Source organism: Anser brachyrhynchus (assembly GCF_964034855.1).
Source record: "Anser brachyrhynchus genome assembly, chromosome: 6".
Classification (NCBI taxonomy): Eukaryota; Metazoa; Chordata; class Aves; order Anseriformes; family Anatidae; genus Anser; species Anser brachyrhynchus.
This window is the reverse complement of record NC_137700.1, coordinates 3188547-3209176: the sequence shown is the minus strand read 5'-3', so window position 1 is coordinate 3209176 and position 20630 is coordinate 3188547. Positions and strand designations below refer to the sequence as shown.

General features: G+C 39.8%; 1 pseudogene across 1 annotated transcript; it reads left to right on the top strand.

Moving 5' to 3' along the window:
• The first annotated feature begins 1683 nt into the window (after positions 1-1683).
• On the top strand, positions 1684-12630 carry LOC308196951 (ubiquitin carboxyl-terminal hydrolase 42-like; annotated as a pseudogene). The gene is made up of 15 exons: positions 1684-1912; positions 2620-2820; positions 3906-4016; positions 4177-4279; positions 4443-4510; positions 4667-4737; positions 5272-5354; positions 6583-6694; positions 7055-7195; positions 7389-7489; positions 7950-8091; positions 8771-9481; positions 9852-9940; positions 10269-11369; positions 11870-12630. The product of its transcript is annotated as a ubiquitin carboxyl-terminal hydrolase 42-like (transcript).
• The last annotated feature ends 8000 nt before the right edge of the window (positions 12631-20630 follow it).

The window sequence follows — 20630 nt, the reverse complement described above, 5'->3', positions numbered from 1 at the left end:
ACATCCCAAGGTGGAAAGGGCTCACAATAATGAGCGAGTCCAACTCCTGGCTCCACACAGGACCACCCCAAAAGCAGAGCCTATGTCTGAGAGCATTGTTCAAACACTTCTGGACCCCCGTCAGGCTCGGTGCCACGACCACTGCCCTGGGCAGCTGTCCCAGTGCCCGAGCGCCCTCTCAGGGCAGCACCTGAGGCGCACGGGGCTCGGCGGGGCGGCCCGGGAGGGGAGGAGGACGGCGGGGCGAAGCGGCCGCTCCCTCAGAGCCGTGTCCCCGCCGCCTCGCCCGCACGTCGGGGCTTTTTCGTGTCGGGGCTTTTTCGTGTCGCGCCCTCGGGCTCTCGCCGCGGGCGACATGCCGCTCCCCAGCGCGGACAGCTTGCGCGCGGGGCCTGCCCGCGGCGGCGGCGGGAGGGAAACCCCAACCGCAAAGCCCTCCCGGCAGGGAGAGCTCGGGGTGAGGGCCGGTCCGGCACCGACAGTAAAGACACGCCGGAGGAAACGCTCTGCTTTTAGCCGTGAGCACCGCGGCCAGGTTGAAAAGGCGTCACGCTGGAGCTCCGAGTTGGGCGGCGTTCCGAGGCCGTTGTGGCAGTTGTGGAGACGGCCTCGGCTGAGGTGGCGGCTGCTGTCGCTGCTGTCCCCTCTGTCCCCGCTGTTGCCGCTGTTCCCGGCGCCTGGAGACCCCCGGCAGCCCCCTGTGACAGGACCTGTGGCCCCGGGGAGCAGGTCCTGTGGCCCCCTGTGCCCGCCGCCTCGTCGGCCATCCCGGCAGCAATCCTGCCAGCACAGAATAGCTCACCGGCTTTACGTGCGTTTCAGGGTAAAGTGACGATTAACTTCTATTTCCTGGCTTGGGTGCTGCTTTATTCTTTAACGGAGCTTCAGGTTTAAAGGTTAAACTCAGTTCTGTCAAGGTTAAACTCAGTTTCGTGAATGGCATCTTGGACAAAATCTTAAGCTGTGATTGACTCTCTGCTTAACAGAGGCCAAACGTGTACCTACTGAGAAGCAGGTCATAGGTGATAAGCCCTCACAAATTAACTTGCTATCACAAAGTGACGCCCAGAAAAAGTGTATTCAAAAGCTAGGCTCATTATAGAATCACAACCAAGCCATCATGACTGGTGCAGTAGACAGTGAGGTAGAGGGTGAGCCCTGGAAAGACAGAAGTAAAGTAGCAGCGAAATGCAGGTACCTTTGTGCACACGAAGCAGAAAAGCGCAGGCAGTAAAGTAATAGTGCTCCATTACTAGCGTGAGCAACAATTATATATAAATCGCAACCATTATCTATTAGATAATAGGTAATAATTAATAGATAATTGCAAAGCTCCAAAAATGCAATAAATAACTGATTCCCCTCAGAGAATGTCATTTGCATTTTTATATTAAAAAGACTCCAGAGTTGTAATGGATTAAAATCCTACGAAAGTGAAAGAAATGGCATCAGCCACTAGTTCTGCAGAAGCTAAAAGTAATACTGATAGAGTTTTGATGGAAATTTTTCCTTTGTGTGTTTAGTTTGGGGATTCCTTTTAAATCATTCATACCAGCAAGTTAGTTCTTCAAGGCCGTTTCTTTGAGATTAAGTGACAGGACTTCTACTACTCTTTTCTTCTTGGAATGCTTCTTGGTATTCTTACGTCAGCCAGAACATTTGTCTCTGTCGCAGATGAGAACAATGACCATAGTTAACAAGCCCAAATCTTCAAAGTCTAAAAAGCCATCTTCAAGGCGGTCTGGCAAATCCAAGAAACCGAGTACTAAAAAACTGATGTCACGCACCGCAAACTGGGGCCGGATACCACCTGCAGAAGATTCAAGCCAAGTCTCTGTGGCCCAAGGATGTGGAGGTGCTATTTATTGTAGATCCTCTGAAAAATCTAAGCCTTTTGCCCAAAGAGATCTAAGTAAGTGTGCGCTTTATCCTGCCTCCGTTTTCTTCAGAACAAAAGTAGAAAGTGGTAGTTCTTGCTTGTTGCACTGATAGAGAACAGGACTACTGTGAATAAAGACTTCCAAAGCGATTCTCCTAAGGCAACTGAAGTGACTGACGTTACAGAAATTAATTTTGATATATTTACAGTCGACAGAGAAATGTGGGGAGCATTTTGTAATGCACTGATTCATCCATATCTTTTCTGTTTTGCAAAGAAAAGTGTTTGATTGTTGCTATTCACAGGTTCCATTATTCACAGGTTTTTGAATGTTAAGATTGCTCAGGAAAAGATCTGATATTTGTAGGGGTACCGTCATTCCTAGTTATTTGTTTTTACATTGTCCTTGCATTTATTACCATATAATTTCAAGTCTAAGTTTGTGGTTGAAGTTATAATAAGGAAAAAAGCATATAATAAGGAAGAAATTAAAATGGTTGACTAAACTTTTTTTTCCCAAAACGTTGTGTTGACCAGCCAATTTGAAGATGGCGGTATTAAAGGTGTCTGCAATAAGTTTTTCTGTTTTGGATTGTAGCTAGTTCCTCTAGGTGCTCCCGCAGAATAGTATTTTTACTATGCCTATATATACTTTATATATTCACTATACCTATATATACTTAATACCTTTCTTAGAAACAAACAAACAAAATCTCTTTTTAAATATAACTTTCTTGCAGTTGTTAATGATGGAATTGCTCCGCCACAAAGGATTCTTTTTCCACCTGAGAAGATACGTATGGATTGGCAAGAAACACAAAGTGTTGGAGTTGGCCTGTACAATCTTGGCAACACGTGTTTTCTTAATGCTACTCTACAGTGTTTGACCTACACCCCCCCACTTGCCAATTACATGCTTTCTCTTGAGCACAGCCAGTCATGTGAGTACTTTCTAACAGTATTTTAAATCTGTTGGATAGCTGTGAAGGTGAAAGAACAGCAGTGATTCTGTGAGACAAACTTACTTGCCTGATTTTACCTGTAGACGCTGGCTTTGAGCATTGTATTAGCAGTGGGCTCGGAATAGCATATGGAGTGCGTTTAATGCACCATGTGTTTTTTTTGTTTGTTTGTTTGTTTGTTTTTTTAAAAGGATCTTTTCTTGCTTCATGGGAATAATGAAGTGCATTGGACAGTAATGCATTTAATGAACATTTGGCATTTGGGCTATTTGGGCTTCCTGCTGCTAGAAAGGCAATAAAATTTAGGATGTTGGCATCATAGGTCTTTAGTCTGCACAGCCGAGGTTCCATAATGCACTACAATAAATGGTCTGTTCGTTGTTGAACCAATTAAAAAAAAAAAAAAAAAAAAAAACCTAGAAAGCAATATGAGCTGTTATGAACACGACTAGATTTTTTTGTGGGACTGTATTAAAATCTAGACTGATTTTGTCCTAAATAAAATGTTGTACTATAAAGTAAATGTTGTACTAAACCTGTATGCTTTTTAGGCTGGTATCTTTGTATCGATACCTAGAAATTTAACTGTTTTCTTCCTGTATATAGAAATCGTTTCAGTTAAGAATCCTGTTGAAAAAAGGAGGGCAGAAGTACTATTACATACATTACTGTAATTTTTCCTTTCTCCCAAAGGACTCGTAGCTCTGTATCATGAAGCTCACCTGACAGCACTGTGCTGAAAATAACCCACGTTCTCTTAATGCTGTATCATCAAGGTCAAATATTCTTTCCTCATACATTTTGCAACCTGTGGAGTTCACATTCCTGTCAGCCTTTACAAACGTGACTTTGCAGTAGTCTTTTAGATTTCTCATCACAAAATGCACTTGAATACAGGCTTAATGGATATTTTTATTCTATAAAGTTGTGTGAAATGAAATGTTAGGAGACTGTTGGGACAAGGAGAGTGGATATTGTATCTATAGTTTAAATGTTACTTATATGTTTGTTTGTAGTTATGTCTGTTTCGCTAGACTGGGATGCTTTCTTCTTTCACTCTTCAGGTCGTGAACAAGATTTTTGCATGATGTGCACGATGGAGACTCACATTAACCAGGCCCTGCGTTGCACTGTTGATGCCATCGAGCCTACGCGTGTTATCAATAATCTCAGTCGTAAGTGGCTTCAGATGTGTTTCTTTTTCAGCATCTTGTAATCTTCAAATAATTATTTGATGTGTATAAATGGTTTTAACACTGTAAAGAAGAGAGATTTTAGAAACAGGAGAATTACTTCATTTTTAAATGAGGTGAATACTATCATCTTCTTATTTAGGAATAGGACAACATTTCCGTTTTGGCAGTCAAGAAGACGCACACGAGTTCTTGCGCTATACTGTTGATGCTATGCAGGAAGCGTGCTTGAATGGAAGCACCAAGTAAGCATAAACAAATTCACTTTTATACGTTCTCTAGCACCTTTTAGGCCTTTATTTACTATCAAAACTGAAAGTCTAGGTCATCCTTGGTTTTCATAAAACTCTTTGAAGAGTTAACTGTGTGCCTTAAATCTTCTGAGGTCTGATTATAATTTATTTCCAGATTGGACAGATCTTCTCAAGCTACCACCATCATTCATCAAATATTTGGAGGATTTCTAAGATCAAGAGGTACTTTTAAAAATATTCCTGTCCTTAGAACTGATCTGTGTCTTTTGTCGGTAGTAAAGCAGTCTGTAGTTTGTCTGAAGTAGTATCTATCGACAACTTGAATGTGGACAGTTAGTCTCCTTCACGTGTTGTTAAGCATTTATATTTTGCTTCCAGTGAAGTGCTTGAATTGCAAAGCAGTTTCGGATACGTATGAGGCATTTCTTGATATCACTTTGGATGTAAAGGTAGGAGGTTTTGTAAATATAATTCATGATGTTTAAGTACATGTATAACTTTCTAAATTAAACTTGTTTAACTTAAAAAACCAAACCACGTACAATGTTAAAATATAAGAGCTTGGTGGTGGTTAGAAAGTGGATTGGACTTTGTCCTTCTGTGGAACCCCTGTAAATAGTCTCCACGTCTGCATTGGGTTTAAGGGGAAAGAATTTTATTGCTGCGCAAAGTATAATACTGTCACACTTCTTTGTTGTTCTACCTCAATATACGTCTAATTGTTAGACTGTTGGATTTGTTGCCAGTATTGATGACAAAGCACACTATAGATGCTGTCTGCGTTACTGGAAAATGATTTGTTTCAAAGTAGAATGACTTCCAGGTGAGGTAAACGCTGAGCATGCTCTTTCTGCCTCCTTCTTGACAGTGCTCATAGTAGATCGCTTAAGTATGTGTTAGTCAGGTTCTCTTATAAACTCCTAGTGCGTCTCTGGAATTTTGAATTTACAGTGACTTTACGCTCTTCTCTCTCGCTCCTCTAGGCGGTTTCATCTGTTACCAGAGCTCTAGAACTATTTGTGAAACCTGAAGAGCTGGATGGAGAGAATTGCTATAAATGTAGCGAGTAAGATTATTACTAATTATGTCTTAATACTAGATATTAGTTTTATATATTACATGACTTAGAGCGTAAGTTATCCTTTAACTTCATTTAGAAATAAGGAGACGCAGCATTGTTGTTGTTGTTGTTGCTTCATTTTCTAGTAGTGGTGAGCTGAAGCAAGGAGCTATGGAGAATGATTTGGAGTGGAAGGCAGCAGCAGGTTCCTACAGGTCCTAGCGTTCACTGTGAAACAAAGTTAGATTGAGTGTCAGGGAATGTGAGCTGGCTCTGTGGTAATGAATGTTAGCAGCCTGTGCTGGCTCACTAAACAGCGTCTTGCACAGCTCTTGAACTGTGAAACCTGTCGATGTGGACTAATGTCCGAAATGAGCTCCCTTAAGCCTAACCCGTGCACAGGGAAAGCCTGTTGAGTTCAGGCGCTCTCTGTGCTGATCAATATGTAAGATGTTTCTACGTATGTGAGAAACAATTGAACATTTGCATAAGATGGTTTGGCAAAACAAGCTGTTAGTCAAACGTCCCCTCAGAAAAGCACAGAGTGCCCGGCTCAGTTCTGTAGAATTCATGCCTGACCCCTCTAAATGAAAAATGCAGTATCCACTTCTTGTTGTTGGATACTAAGGAAATTAGGGTGTCGAATCAAGAGCGTCCAATAGGTTATTAAAGCAATTTAATCCCAGGTTCGTCTTGGCCTGCGGATCCTAGAAAGCAACATGCAGCGTATTCAGGATCTCATAACTGATGTCTGAGGAAGAGAAAGAACTGTAATAGCACCTCACATCTGAATTGCATGGTCCTTCCTTAATGTGCTCTTTGAGGTGTGATCGGTTCAGTCACACTTAAAGCCAGAATTTTCCGTCTTTTTGTGAGCTTAAAAGGAAAGGCCTTGCACATGTACAGTACTTTTTCCATTGCTGATAACTGTTATTAGTCTTATATATAACTCATTTTTACTATTTTTTGTTTATATTTTATAACTCCCTGGTAATACGCTTTCGTGAGAGATTCCTGTTCCCGCTGTGCTCTGAGTTGTTGGTAAAACTTACCTTCTTCTCTGTATTAACAAACGTGACATGCAGTGCATGGGTTTATGAAAAGAAAAAACCAAACATATGATGCAAGTAAATATCATTCAAATAGCATAAGCATGCATGAGACATTAAAACGAGTTTGTTTTGGGGGCAAAAAAGATGATGCTTTCAAACACTTGTCTCTGCTTGTTTTTAAGGTGTAAAAAGATGGTTCCTGCATCCAAGAGATTTACCATACACCGTTCTTCCAACGTTCTCACAATATCACTGAAAAGATTTGCAGATTTCACAGGTGGAAAGATCAACAAGGTATATTTCCCGCTGTAATGCAACTTTGTCATCATGTAATGGGACATCCCCCAAAGCTGAAAGTTGTTAATATTTTCAGACAATAATTGTAGACTAACGACTACGGCTTATTCTTTCTCTTAATATCAGTAAAGTTCCTGCTTGACAAGAAGCATATACTTTCCTCTGAGAAGGCTAATTCATCAGAAAACAGTTGTCTGCAACTTCTAGTATTAAACGTTGCTTATGGGAAGACTTATTTTTAGTGAATCAAGAGATATATTCATATAATTCCAGTCTCTGTTTTTTGGAAGTGTTTTTCTCTGGCTAGTCCGCGAAGTACTCTGATATAATTTTTCTATCTTCTTGGTCTCTCTTTAGGAAGTAAAATATCCTGAGTATTTGGACCTCCGAGCCTACATGTCTCAATCAAGTGGAGAACCACTCCTCTATGCCTTATATGCGGTGCTGGTGCATCATGGTATCAACTGTCGCTCAGGACACTATGTATGCTACATAAAGGTAGAAGTCAACATCATTTCTAACAGGGTAAAGGTTGTGCTGGCAAACCAGTTCAAGTGTTACTAGTAGTACTGTTTCTAGGGAAAAAGATTTCATTATATGTTTATTTGACACGTGTGTATTTTATTGCTATCTGTGATTTCATTTGGAAAACATGCAATTCATCTAAAGATATCGTTGTCTTTATTTGCAGGCTGGTAATGGACTTTGGTATCAGATGAATGATGCAAAAGTAGTCCGTACTGACATTAAAAGAGTTCTTGGTCAGCAAGCTTACTTACTTTTTTATATCAGGTAATAACAAGTATTCAAATGTGTTCAGAAGAGATTTACTCTCCTGTTATTGATACTTTTCTTTTTGCAAGTGTTTTTCTTTCTCTCCCAGGAAAAGATGATTATTTCTCTAATTCAGTTCTGTCTAACCTGAAATTCTCTGTCATTTATTATCTTTTGTTGCTTGGCCTTAAACTGCAGCACTTGTGTAAATTGCTGTATATGTGTTATCTGTAGCTGGCTAATTTAGAGAAGGAGAGAAATGAAGGCCATCTGTGGTGTAAGAATGAATTATTGCTCTGAAAGTGATAGTCATAGTAGGAAGACTGTTACCTACTTTTCAGTTTGTAGTCTTGGCTAAGTCTTCTGTAGAGAAGGCTTCCATATCGTATGAACTGTTCCTATAAAATTATAGGATGGGATTTAATCCAAGAGTAGGCCGAAAGAAAAACTAAACTGAGATCACTGCTCTTTTCTGAAGGCGCTATGATTTGACGCTCGGAGAACGTGCTTTTTACTTAGCAGCACCGTCTTATCCCTGTTCATTCCCCCCTGGTCAGCGGGGGGCTAACAGTAAGCAGGCTGGATTTCTGGGACCACGACTTCCTCCTCATATGATTAAGGTAATTTAGGGAAGCGGGAGGGCAGATAATGGCACCAAACGGACAGTGGGTTTGGGGTTTGGTGTGGGGTTTTTTGTTTGGTTTTTGGCATCTTTGTTTTGTTTTCCTTCCCACGCTGCAGCTGTCTTCACAGCCCTCATGCTACAGCCAGAGTCATTCAAACAGTGGTTACTGCTGAATTGCGCAGCCATGCGACTCCATTGTTTATACCTCCTAGACAGCTTTGTAAAGCACAGAGAGCTACGCTCTTTGACAATTTAAGTAGAGTGTACTAATCCTCGAATCATTTAAAAGAGGACTTGTTTTTCCTATCGACGTCACTTTAGCTAAGACAGGGAAACCAAATTGTCTTATTCCTGAGCACCAGAACAATTATTCCAGGCTTTTTGGGGTATGTTTAAAGGGGAAACTAAATATATTTGGGAATAGCTTTAGGCAATGTTAAGTTGTTTGGATGGTTTTCAAAAATGATGTTAATTTGATATCAATATGCAGTAAACCAAAAGCAGGAATTAAATACACTTATGGGACTTGCATTTATCTTTTAAGGGCAGTGTTTTTTGCTTTTTAGGTGTTAAGACCATTTGTAGAAATACTTAGTAGGAGAATGACATGTTTAAAAATGTTAAATGGAGTGTTTCCATTAACCCGTCTTGCAATTTCTTCTTTTTAAATACAGAATTCAAGTCGTTTAAATGGAAATGGATCCATAAAAGAGGATGCAAATACCACTGGTGTCACCCTAAAAAGGCCATCTTCAGCACCACCAATGGCCTGTGTTCAAGAACAGGCGATTACCAGGCCTTCAATTACTGATACGTCAAAAAACCAGAAGATCACCATCAGTATTCACAATAAATTGCCTGCTCGTCAGACTGTGTCACAGCCTGACTGTCTTAGCAGTGCTGTGGAGGATGAAGATCTCTACAAGGCTGTTCCTTCATCCACAATCACAAATTCGGTAAAGCAAATGAAGCAAATACAAATACAAAAAAAAAAAAAAAAAGAGTTTCTGCTGAAATTTTTGTGGAGCCAAAGGTGAATGGAAATCCTAAACTCAGCTCTGATAACACAGTCCCTTACGGTGCAGAATCTTCAGGAAAATCTGAGGAGGAGTCAAAGGGCTTATTTAAAAGGAATTGCAATGCAATGTGGAATTTTGGTTGGAAAGGTAGTCCGTACATTGCAGAATTCCCATTCTTCCTGTCAGAATGCTGATGAAGGAAGATCCCAGCATGAGCTGCCAAACACTGATTCACTGAATGGTGCTATTAGTTTAGTTCATGAATCTAAAGAAAACGGACTGAAACTTGATGATTCCACTTGCCAAGTTGAACCTGTTAAACCTTGTGAGATGTTCTTTTCTAAAACAAACGGATTGCTTGAAACATAGTAGTTTGCTCCATCGAGAATTTCTCACCCACGATGTATTCGGGAGTGTTTATCATGTTCCTAATTCAGGCGAAATGCTGAGAAAACACAGCACAAATTTGATCGTAACCCTTTGTGATACTATGCCATTAGAATTTGCAGAGCTGAGCTGACATTAGAACTTGTCAGCTTAAGCTGAGCTGAGATAAAAATTCTTAAGTTTCATAAAGTAGATTTTGGGAGGTGAGTTGGCGTTATCTTTGAAGTGTAGATAATGCATACAACACAAAGCGATCTTGCTTAGCATTTAATGTAGAAATTCTGAGAAGACTAGTCCTCAGCACAAATGGTATTTTTTCTGTCTGCTGACTTGTGCGTTTTAGTTGCAGATGCCTGGAGCTATGCCTCCAGTCCCTCGAGAAGTCATCATGGAATCCCTCACGGCCAGCCAGCTGAACAGCTTGTCAGAGGAAATAAGGTAAAATGAGCACAGTCTGATTAAGACAAGATTTTATGGAAGTTCATTGCGGTTTTATCTGTCTACTAATACTATTTAATGGAAGGATTTAAATCAGTAGAATTCCGTACTGTATGGCCAGTGTTGCGAACAGAACTAATGATCGACACTGTGCATAGCACTCTGATGCAGGCTGGTGCCTCGCGGAGAACTTGTGTTTCTTCATAGAATGTTTTTCCATTTTTCTCCATTATCTGGAGAAACATTGGCTGTTCCCCCGTCGCCCCCACCCCTTTTTTCTCAGAGCAGCAGGTGGAGGGAGACGGAAACGTGTTTTTATTTTGTGCAGTGTCCCGGGACTTCCGAAATCTACTGAGAATGATGAATACCTTGAACAGTACCAATGTGATGACCGTGGAGACAAGGAGAAACCAAGAAGATCAAAAGAACATGAACTGATTTCAGAAGAAAATGTTTTCTACATCAAAGAGTCTTCTGAGACTGGTGAGAAATTGCGGCAAACTTCCCCTCTAAAGTCTGACAGTGAATGTAGTTCTAAAAACCTTTCCTCCTTAGCTGTTACAGATAGATGCCAAGATACAAAGGACGAGACTAAAAAATCTGACAAAGAGCGTTACCAGAGAAAGAGGGAACATTCTCCTACTGAAGAGAAGGAGAGTCAAAAAGATGGTCATTCCAGCAAGAGAAGGTGCTCTCGGAGTGTGGAAGTTGTTAAGCAAAAGCGTCACAAGCAGGAGTATTGGGAGGGAAGCAGGTACAGATCTTCCCATAGTGAAAGGAACAGCCCTGATAATGGCAGAAGACCAGTAAAATATTCAAAGTACAGATCTCGAAGCAGAGGAAGATCAGAACAAGATAGCGCTAGATATTACCATTCCAAAGGGGAAAGAAGTTGGAGCAGAGAAAGATACTATCAAGATGAACCACGGAAATGGGAAAAATGTAGCTATTACAAGGATTACTATTCACCTCATGCAGCAGGAGACAGTAGAGAGAGAAAGTTCTCTCACGGTGATAAAGACTTTGACAAATTGACTCAGACTTACTCCAGCAGGTCACATAAGCGTTATCATTACAAAAGCAGATGGCCTCACGGTTCCCTCTTGAGAGAGGAAGATGTACATCACTTTAGCACACCCAGAGCAGACTCACATCGTTGCTCAGTAGCTCAGCAACATTCTGGAAAACATTCGCGTGAGAGACATGCACTTCCACCTGTGTCAGCTCATTTGGAGAACTGTCGCCAGAAAAAGGCAAAAGAAGGAAACAGAAAAAGACAATATACTCGTGCAGAAGGTAGTGAAAGTGAAATAGAAAGGCAACGCAGAAAGGTAGAAAAGGAGGTTTTAGGTGGTGAAAACATGAAAAAATATAAGAAGTTCTAGAAGAAAAAGAAGTCTGAAGATAAACAGGGAGAGAAGGATTCCAAGTAAGCAGGGATTCCAGCCTAATCAGCATTTTTTTTCCTAATTCTTTTCTGGGTGCTTCTCATGTTTTGTTTTTTTTTTTTCATAGTTTCTGAGTTATTTAGATAGCATAATCTGGCTGGGGATCATGACTGGGGATCATTAGGTTGATCAGTGAAGACAGGAAAGGTATTGCTGAATTGTGTCAGAGCACTAGCTTTGGACCACGTAGTTCGAATCACATCTGCACACCATTCTGGATTAGGTTAAAATATTTTTTTTTTTTTACTTGCACATATTCCAGAGCTAACCATTGTTAATGATCTGTGTACCAACCAGGACCTATGGTCCTTCAATCTGAGGGCTTAAGTTTGCTGCATCTAAAGGAAGTTACATGTGCACAAAGTACCACAAAATAGCTGACATGCGGCAAATCATCGCCTGTGGTAAAATAAATAAAGTTTCCTGTATGCAACAAGTGCCACATCTTTTTTTCTCTTTTTAACTTGCATGTTTCTTTCAGACTTTATGATTTGTATTTCTCTGCGCTCCACTTTGACAATGCCAATCGCAAGCGTAACAAAAAGAAGAAAAAGGAGAAACATCAGGAAAGTGAAAGGCTTCTTGGAACACTTAGATCCTCGTTTCCAGAAGAAAACCCGGGAGAAGAAGGAAGAATCCCATCCTCCAGATGGCTCTTTATGAGAGCAATGCAGAAGTGAGGGCAGTAAACAACCTCACAAGGAAGGGAAGCCTTCCAGTGCAGGTGAAAGGAAGAAACATCGCATCCAGCGAGTATATTAAAGGTAAGCGGCTGCAGCATGTTTATGGGATTCCTTTTAGATTAATCTAGAGATTATCTAAAACAGTCTTTAAATGCTTGATGACTGAACAGTCTGCTGGATATTAAAATATGTTTTGAAAAATATGTTTCAAATGTTGTTTTTTCAGCTGTGTGGGGAGAACAAATACAGTGGCTATGAATATTTTGGCTATTATTCAGAACAGCATGTGGAGGGATATGTAAACTATGTAATATGTAAAAATATGTACTATGTAAAAATCCTGCTTTTTTTCTCCTTTTTGTTTTTTTTTTTTGTCTTTTTCTTTTTTTCCCTGCTATTATAGGTTTAAGAATATAGAGGAATGCGCTGATGGAAGCCATGTAAAGAGTCTCCAAATTTGCATTGGGTTTAAGCGGAAAGAATTTTATGTCTGCACAAATTATGATACTGTCAAAACTTCTTTGTTGTTCTACCTCAATATACATCTAATTGTTAGACTGCTGGATTTGTTGCCAGTATTGATGACAAAGCACACTATAGATGCTGTCTGCGTTACTGGAAAATGATTTGTTTCAAAGTAAAATGACTTCCAGGTGAGGTAAACGCTGAGCATGCTCTTTCTGCCTCCTTCTTGACAGTGCTCATAGTAGATCGCTTAAGTATGTATTAGTCAGGTTCTCTTATAAACTCCTAGTGCGTCTCTGGAATTTTGAATTTACAGTGACTTTACGCTCTTCTCTCTCGCTCCTCTAGGCGGTTTCATCTGTTACCAGAGCTCTAGAACTATTTGTGAAACCTGAAGAGCTGGATGGAGAGAATTGCTACAAATGTAGCGAGTGAGATTATTAACTAATTATGTCTTAATGCTAGATATTAGTTTTATGTATTGCATGACTTAGAGCATGTTATCTTTTAACTTCATTTAGAAATAAGGAGACGCAGCTTCGTTGTTGTTGTTGTTGCTTCATTTTGTTTAAACAACTGGTGCACAGAAATAATCCCAAACTTGAAAACGTTACATCTGTTTTGGAAATCTAAGAAGAGTGGCTATTAGCTGATATTGGACTTTTCTCGTAGCATTGTCTGCACCATGGCTTGTCAAGCTTCCTAGGCGTGTAGCTGCATGCTGAAATATTCATATTGGCAGAAGTGAAAAGACATGCCCAGTAAGTAGTGGTGAGCTGAAGCAAGGAGCTGTGGAGAATGATTTGGAGTGGAAGGCAGCAGCAGGTTGCTGCAGGTCCTAGCGTTCACTGTGAAACAAAGTTAGATTCAGTGTCAGGGAATGTGAGCTGGCTCTGTGGTAATGAATGTTAGCAGCCTGTGCTGGCTCACTAAACAGCGTCTTGCACAGCTCTTGAACTGTGAAACCTGTCGATGTGGACTAATGTCCGAAATGAGCTCCCTTAAGCCTAACCCGTGCACAGGGAAAGCCTGTTGAGTTCAGGCGCTCTCTGTGCTGATCAATATGTAAGATGTTTCTACGTATGTGAGAAACAATTGAACATTTGCATAAGATGGTTTGGCAAAACAAGCTGTTAGTCAAACATCCCCTCAGAAAAGCACAGAGTGCCCGGCTCAGTTCTGTAGGATTCATGCCTGACCCCTCTAAATGAAAAATGCAGTATCCACTTCTTGTTGTTGGATACTAAGGAAATTAAGGTGTCGAATCAAGAGCGTCCAATAGGTTATTAAAGCAATTTAATCCCAGGTTCGTCTTAGCCTGCGGATCCTAGAAAGCAACATGCAGCGTATTCAGGATTCTCATAAGTGATGTCTGAGGAAGAGAAAGAACTGTAATAGCACCTCACATCTGAATTGCATGGTCCTTCCTTAACGTGCTCTTTGAGGTGTGATCGGTTCAGTCACACTTAAAGCCAGAATTTTCTGTCTTTTTGTGAGCTTAAAAGGAAAGGCCTTGCACATGTACGGTACTTTTTCCATTGCTGATAACTGTTATTAGTCTTATATATAACTCATTTTTACTATTTTTTGTTTATATTTTATAACTCCCTGGTAATACGCTTTCGTGAGAGATTCCTGTTCCCGCTGTGCTCTGAGTTGTTGGTAAAACTTACCTTCTTCTCTGTATTAACAAACGTGACATGCAGTGCATGGGTTTATGAAAAGAAAAAACCAAACACATGATGCAAGTAAATATCATTCAAATAGCATAAGCATGCGTGAGACATTAAAACGAGTTTGTTTTGGGGGCGAAAAAGAAGATGCTTTCAAACACTTGTCTCTGCTTGTTTTTAAGGTGTAAAAAGATGGTTCCTGCATCCAAGAGATTTACCATACACCGTTCTTCCAACGTTCTCACAATATCACTGAAAAGATTTGCAGATTTCACAGGTGGAAAGATCAACAAGGTATATTAAGAATATACCTTAAGAATATAGAGAAATGGTCTGCTTTTATTTTCATTTTCTCTTTTTTTCATTTTTCTCTTAATATCAGTAAAGTTCCTGCTTGACAAGAAGCATATACTTTCCTCTGAGAAGGCTAATTCATCAGGAAACGGTTGTCTGCAACTTCTAGTATTAAACATTGCTTATGGGAAGACTTATTTTTAGTGAATCAAGAAATATATTCATATAATTCCAGTCTCTGTTTTTTGGAAGTGTTTTTCTCTGGCTAGTCCGCGAAGTACTCTGATATAATTTTTCTATCTTCTTGGTCTCTCTTTAGGAGGTAAAATATCCTGAGTATTTGGACCTCCGAGCCTACATGTCTCAGTCAAGTGGAGAACCACTCCTCTACGCCTTATATGCGGTGCTGGTGCATCATGGAATCAACTGTCGCACAGGACACTATGTATGCTACATGAAGGTAGAAGTCAACATCATTTCTAACACGGTAAAAGGTTGTGCTGGCAAACCAGTTCAAGTGTTACTAGTAGTACTGTTTCTAGGCAAAAAGATTTTCTGAAATAACCCCAAACTTGAAAATGGGATCTTGTATAAAATCTTAAGCTGTGATTGACTCTCTGCTTAAGAGAGGCCAAACGTGTACCTACTGAGAAGCTAGGTGATAAGTGTTTTTGTACACTTATAAGTGGTCATTTTGTAAAGAGACTGCTGAAAAATCTGAACAGTGCTGCTGCAGAACTCTGAATGGGGGGCTAGCAACTGTCTTAACTGATCTGGAATCTTGAGTTTACTTTTCAGTGGACAGGAGGAGAGTCTCTCAAGGCAAACAGAGAGAGAAATAACACCCGATACTCATGTCAACATAAATTTATGCTCAGAGTGTAGGTGTAGGAACAGCGTCGGTATGTATATGGAACATCGGGAGAGGAAACTATATCGGTATTTACAGCTTTTCTACTTCCTTGTCAGAGAGACGTTGTCTCCAAATTAGAAATTGATGTATTTTGAATAAGGGCTGGTGGATCGGATTTATTCTTACTAGTGTTAATATTTGCTCTTGATTAGTACTTAATATCTGGTAACGCATCAATCAATCGTCAAAAATAAACTTAAAAATGTGTAAGGCTTATCTCGTTGGTCGATACAAAGACCAAGGTCTTTTCTCTTTTCTCTTTTTTTTTTTTTCCCAGTATTGTTTTTCTGTTTTCCTTCTCACTGCAGTCTTGATTTTGTTTCTTGTCCCTTAAGTATGTTTTCAATGTGTTGTTGAAACATTTTCCCTTTCAATGCAAAAAAAGGAGCTGTCACTGGTGTCTGCAAGTTGAAGACTGGAGCTTATCTGAAAATCACTGAGCCCAAGAGCTGTCACCTTAGTCTTCCAATAGGACAAGGATGTCTTCGTTTCTCAGTTAAATGCATTTTTCAGGTTTGTGTATTATTTTCTCAGGAATGGAAAGTGTGCGCACAATTTGCCAGTTGTGGGACTAGGAGTTCTCTTATTTCCTGTGCTTTGTTTAACCTGTCTTAAGTTTAATGGATAGCAATCAAGGTGTACTAGAAATCTGAAAACACTTTATGCTTTGTTCTCTCAGTCATTTTGGTATAACAAACTAGCTTATGGTTTAAACCCTCCATTAGGTTAGCATTTTCCCTAAACGTAACAAGTCCCTGTGTGCTACAGGAAGACAGTAACAAAAAATTAAGTATAGATATTCATCCTGCCATTATTCAGCTTCTGCCTATGGACAGACAATTACACTTATTTAAAGCGGTATCCTCTTGAAACCTAATCAGCATGTTAGAAAGCACTTAGTTATCGGCTTTTGTCCTGGAGGGCTGAGGTTTGTTTTGTTTTGTTTTACATTCAGCATTTCCTTTTCTAGCTTCCATTCCCCTGTTGTTTTGCATGAGGAAAACATGCAGCTTTACAAAGTAGAACGGAAAGAGATGCTTTTCAGTCTAACTTTTCAGTTTTTTGTAGGAGTTTTAAATGTGGTAGGTGCAAAACAGCATAAGTACTGCTGCCAAAGTTATATTCAAACAAGTATTTCTTGGAGAAGCAGAAGAAGCCCAGGGAGAAATAAATTTACAAACATGCTCTTCATGCTCTCCTTTCCCAAGATTTCTCTGAGATATATCCCATAGTCTGTGGGTTTTGAGGTATGTGGTTCCCAGGAGTGAAAAGGAGGGCCAAACAGCTCTCCTCTCGGATCTCCATGTGCCAGGGCTTTAGTGTACTGCCACTTATGGCTCTGCTTTTCACCTGGAAAAAGCGACCTCATGCTGTAAACTGAGGAGCCCTGCAATTGTTCTACTTGGGTTTTTTTTGTTTTTTTTTTTTTCCCCTGCTCATATAGGCTTAGAAATGTGCTGATGAAACAATAAAAAAGCCAGCTTGGTACATCTCCTTACAAAAAAATAAGTACAAACTTGAGCTCCTGATCGGCTTCATGCTGAACTCTGTGCTGTTCTTGTCGTAATCTTGGTCTCTCAGTAGATAATATGGTTTAATTACGAATAGAATCATGTGATGAAGAAGATCTCACACTGCAACAAATTCAGCATCTCAAATGAAATTTTACATTTTCCGTGATTTTCTTTCTGAGCAGAAGTGTGTAGTATTAAATATATATATATATATATCTGTGATGAAGCCACGGTCGCAGTTACTCAGATATCTTAATAAGCACTTGCAGGAAGATAAATTGCTGCATCTTTTAGCATTATTTAATTGTAGGGTTAGAGACATGTTGATTCAACAGTGCTGTAAAGTTTCTAAGAGGTCACTTTGAAAAATACCAGCTAAATTACTGGCAAGACTGCACCCGTTCTTAAAAACAAACAACCCCCCCAAATCATCTGTTTTCCTCTTACAGGTAACTGAAGTAATCCCCGAAGAAGACAGTTCACTATCCAAAGGCAAGTTTTATTTTTAAACATTTTCTACATTTTATACCTAGCCACAACTTAACAACCAGTTAACGGTCGGTGACAATCCTGTTCAGTGTTGAAAATGTCATTCTGGCATAGGAAACAAAGGACTTCATCTTCTTGCTTTACAGCTGAATGTCTTCTACATAATGTTTGGAGAAGTGAAATCTTGCTAGAGGTTTTCAAAAATTCTGCCCGGTTTGGATGATGAAGTAAATTGCCATAGTCAGTAGATTCTGGCACTGACAAGTTCCTTCAAGCTAAAGAGGGAGTGCGATTGTTGCAAAGCATGACTGTGTTTTGAGACAGGGACGACCACAAGTTTTAATCTTAAAATACGACATGGAGGGGAGGCTGGTTGTTCACACATTCTTGCAAACATTAATACAATCTGTCCCATTATCAAGAACAAAATTAGGGACTGAACGGAGGTCTTTCAAATACCAGTGTTGCAAAAATAGACTTTTTATGCTACTAATGTCAAAAGAATCCTGATTGTACTAAACTGTGTCTCTTCTAGCTGATAAATCAGGAATAGCACAGAAGAAAATGCGTCTGCTCTAATGCTCTTTGGGCTTCGGTGAATTCTCTGGCCAGCAGATGGCGAACTCGCTTATTCTAAACCAGTCAAAAGTATAGGGAGAAAGTAAATGTCTTGCACACATTACACAAGTCCAGGGCATTGGGATCACTGGGCTACATGAGTGAAAGAGATGTACCCCAACAGTACCCCACTTAGATACGCTGCTTGCAACATAAGCAGGATGGGAGGGCTGTGCAAAGCAATTTTGGTAAATTGAGGAATTCATGTATTTCATCAAGCCTAAAGATACTAATTAGTTTCATGTGGGGGAAGGTCAGTCTTTCAAAGAAAAGAAAAAACATCTCTTAAGCAGGATTTTCTGAATGGTGGAATCTAATCTGAAAAAAGGCCACTTCAGCAGGTTATTTATTTATTTATTTATTTCTTACTGTATTGAACCTCTCAAGTAAGCTAGGAGCAGACTAGGAACAACTGAGGACTTGTTAGAGTGTGCCTTTTCACCTGGACTCATGTTACTTTGAATAAATTAACAAGGATAGCTAGTGATAATTTGTGATTTAAGGAAATTCCAGATACGTGAGAGAAAGAGCAGCGTTAAAGCAGTTAAATTCCTGCTCTCTCTAATAAGTGCTCTCTCTAGCCAGTTTCTGAACGCTTCTGTTCTGTGGCTAGGATTTGGTCAGCTTGACCACAAGATCACTAGTAAAACAAGGATGCCGTCCAGTCAAACCTTCAAATGAATGCAACTTACCTAAGGTCTACCGTTTGCTATCAAAACAGGTAGCTTTGTCCTAATATTCTGTACAGTTGACCAATTTTAGCATGGAACTGAAATGCAGTCAGTTTAATGGGAGGGCTTTGGAAGCTGCCTTCTCCAGTCAGTTCAGCCCTGTAGTCAGAGAGCAGATCAAGCTGTGTGCAGGCTTGTGACTTCTCTCTTTAGAAAGAAAACCACTGAGCCAGACAGTTCCATGTTGAGTATCACAACAGGGAATGACATTTCTTCCCTTTGTCTTTCAGATGCAGAGCTTACTGATGGAAGCCTTCAATACTCAGACTAAACCTACCATCAAAACGGACGACCTTTTTACCATCCAAACCAACCATTTTTCCATCAAACCCAACACCTTGGGTTTTGAAATGAAACTGGTAAGCCACAAGTCTTTATTGAATCTATTTTGCAGTGAAAGGGTTTTCTCTGTAACCTGATCATTTAAACTGTTGTGCTTAAAAGAAGGTCACTTGCAAGAGCGGTTATAATCCATGCTATAAAATTGAATCATCCTCTAGAAAGAAAAAAAAAAGGAGCAATTATCTTGCATGTACTCTTGATAAAGGAGGAGCTACACAATGGTATATAGTTTCACACTTTATTTTTGAGAATGTCCAGGCTTAAGTAACAGCTCTTGATGATAAATGAAAAGATTAATACGCAGTGGATTTACACAGAACATTGCGTTTTTAACAATGATCGATACAGAGTATTTGTCATGCAAATCACCTGTGTACACCAAGAAATACTTATTTCAATATATATCTGTACAGTATTTACATTTTATATTTAAACTCTAACTCGAAACATTTTCCAAGAAAATACAGAAATGGAACTGGTAAGCCACAAGTCTTAATCTGCAGCATTTGGTCTACAACAGACCTGGCTTTTCCAGCAAGCGTATCTACATAGATATGTAACAAATCTTAAAAATAGGCATTGTTTTTATATATGAAGCATTATAAATGCTGCTTGGTTTATAAAGCTTCGGTTTTGTACCCGTTTAAAACTGTTCAAAATGTCAAGTGATTTAGAGCTTACTTTGTCAGAATATTTTAAAATTTAAGTCAGTCCAGGGGAGTTTAACTATTATATACAGTTCTCTCCCTAGATTGCACTGGCAACGGGGCAGCAATTTAATGCTAGAAATAATATACTTCCTGCTACGATCTCCTCAGTTACATGTTACTCTAAATAATTATTTCTGCAGGGTATAAGAACTTCAAATACAGCAAACGAACTCTCAAGGCGTTTCCTTTGTGCTTACAGGTAGACACCGTCGCCTGGCTGGATAAACAGATTTTCTTGAAGGTGTTATTTCAGCATATAAGAATTGATTAAAAAAAAAAAAAAAGGTGCTTCATGGCTTATTGGTTTTGTAATCTCACAGTTCTCCAGGAACACTTGATTTGCTGCATTTCACCATTACACTCGTCAGTAGCACTGATTCTGGTTTATCACTATTTGCATTACAAATCTCCTTGTCCAAAGCCTAAACTGATGTATGCACTGCTTGAAAACAAAACGTGGTTGCAGAGCAGAAGACTCAAGTCATTAGGTTAGCAGCTGCGTAACCATACTGCTTTCCAAACATAAGATGTAGAGCTTATTGAGTTTCTATGAAGAGTTTAAACGGCTCCCATTAAGCAAAGATGTCCCCACACTGCTACTTCTTCTTAAGCAAGGATTCTACCTCCTTTGGCTGAGGCTTGCTCCCTTACATTCGAACATTCATCCAAGTAGCCTGCAATTCCACATTCGTGGGGGAAAGTCTATAGAATAGAAAAGGTTCCTCCAGTCTCTTCCTCTCAGCCTTTTTTTGAAGCATGCAATAAAGCAAAACATTCACAGGCTGACCTTCCATGCAAAACAAGGCAACT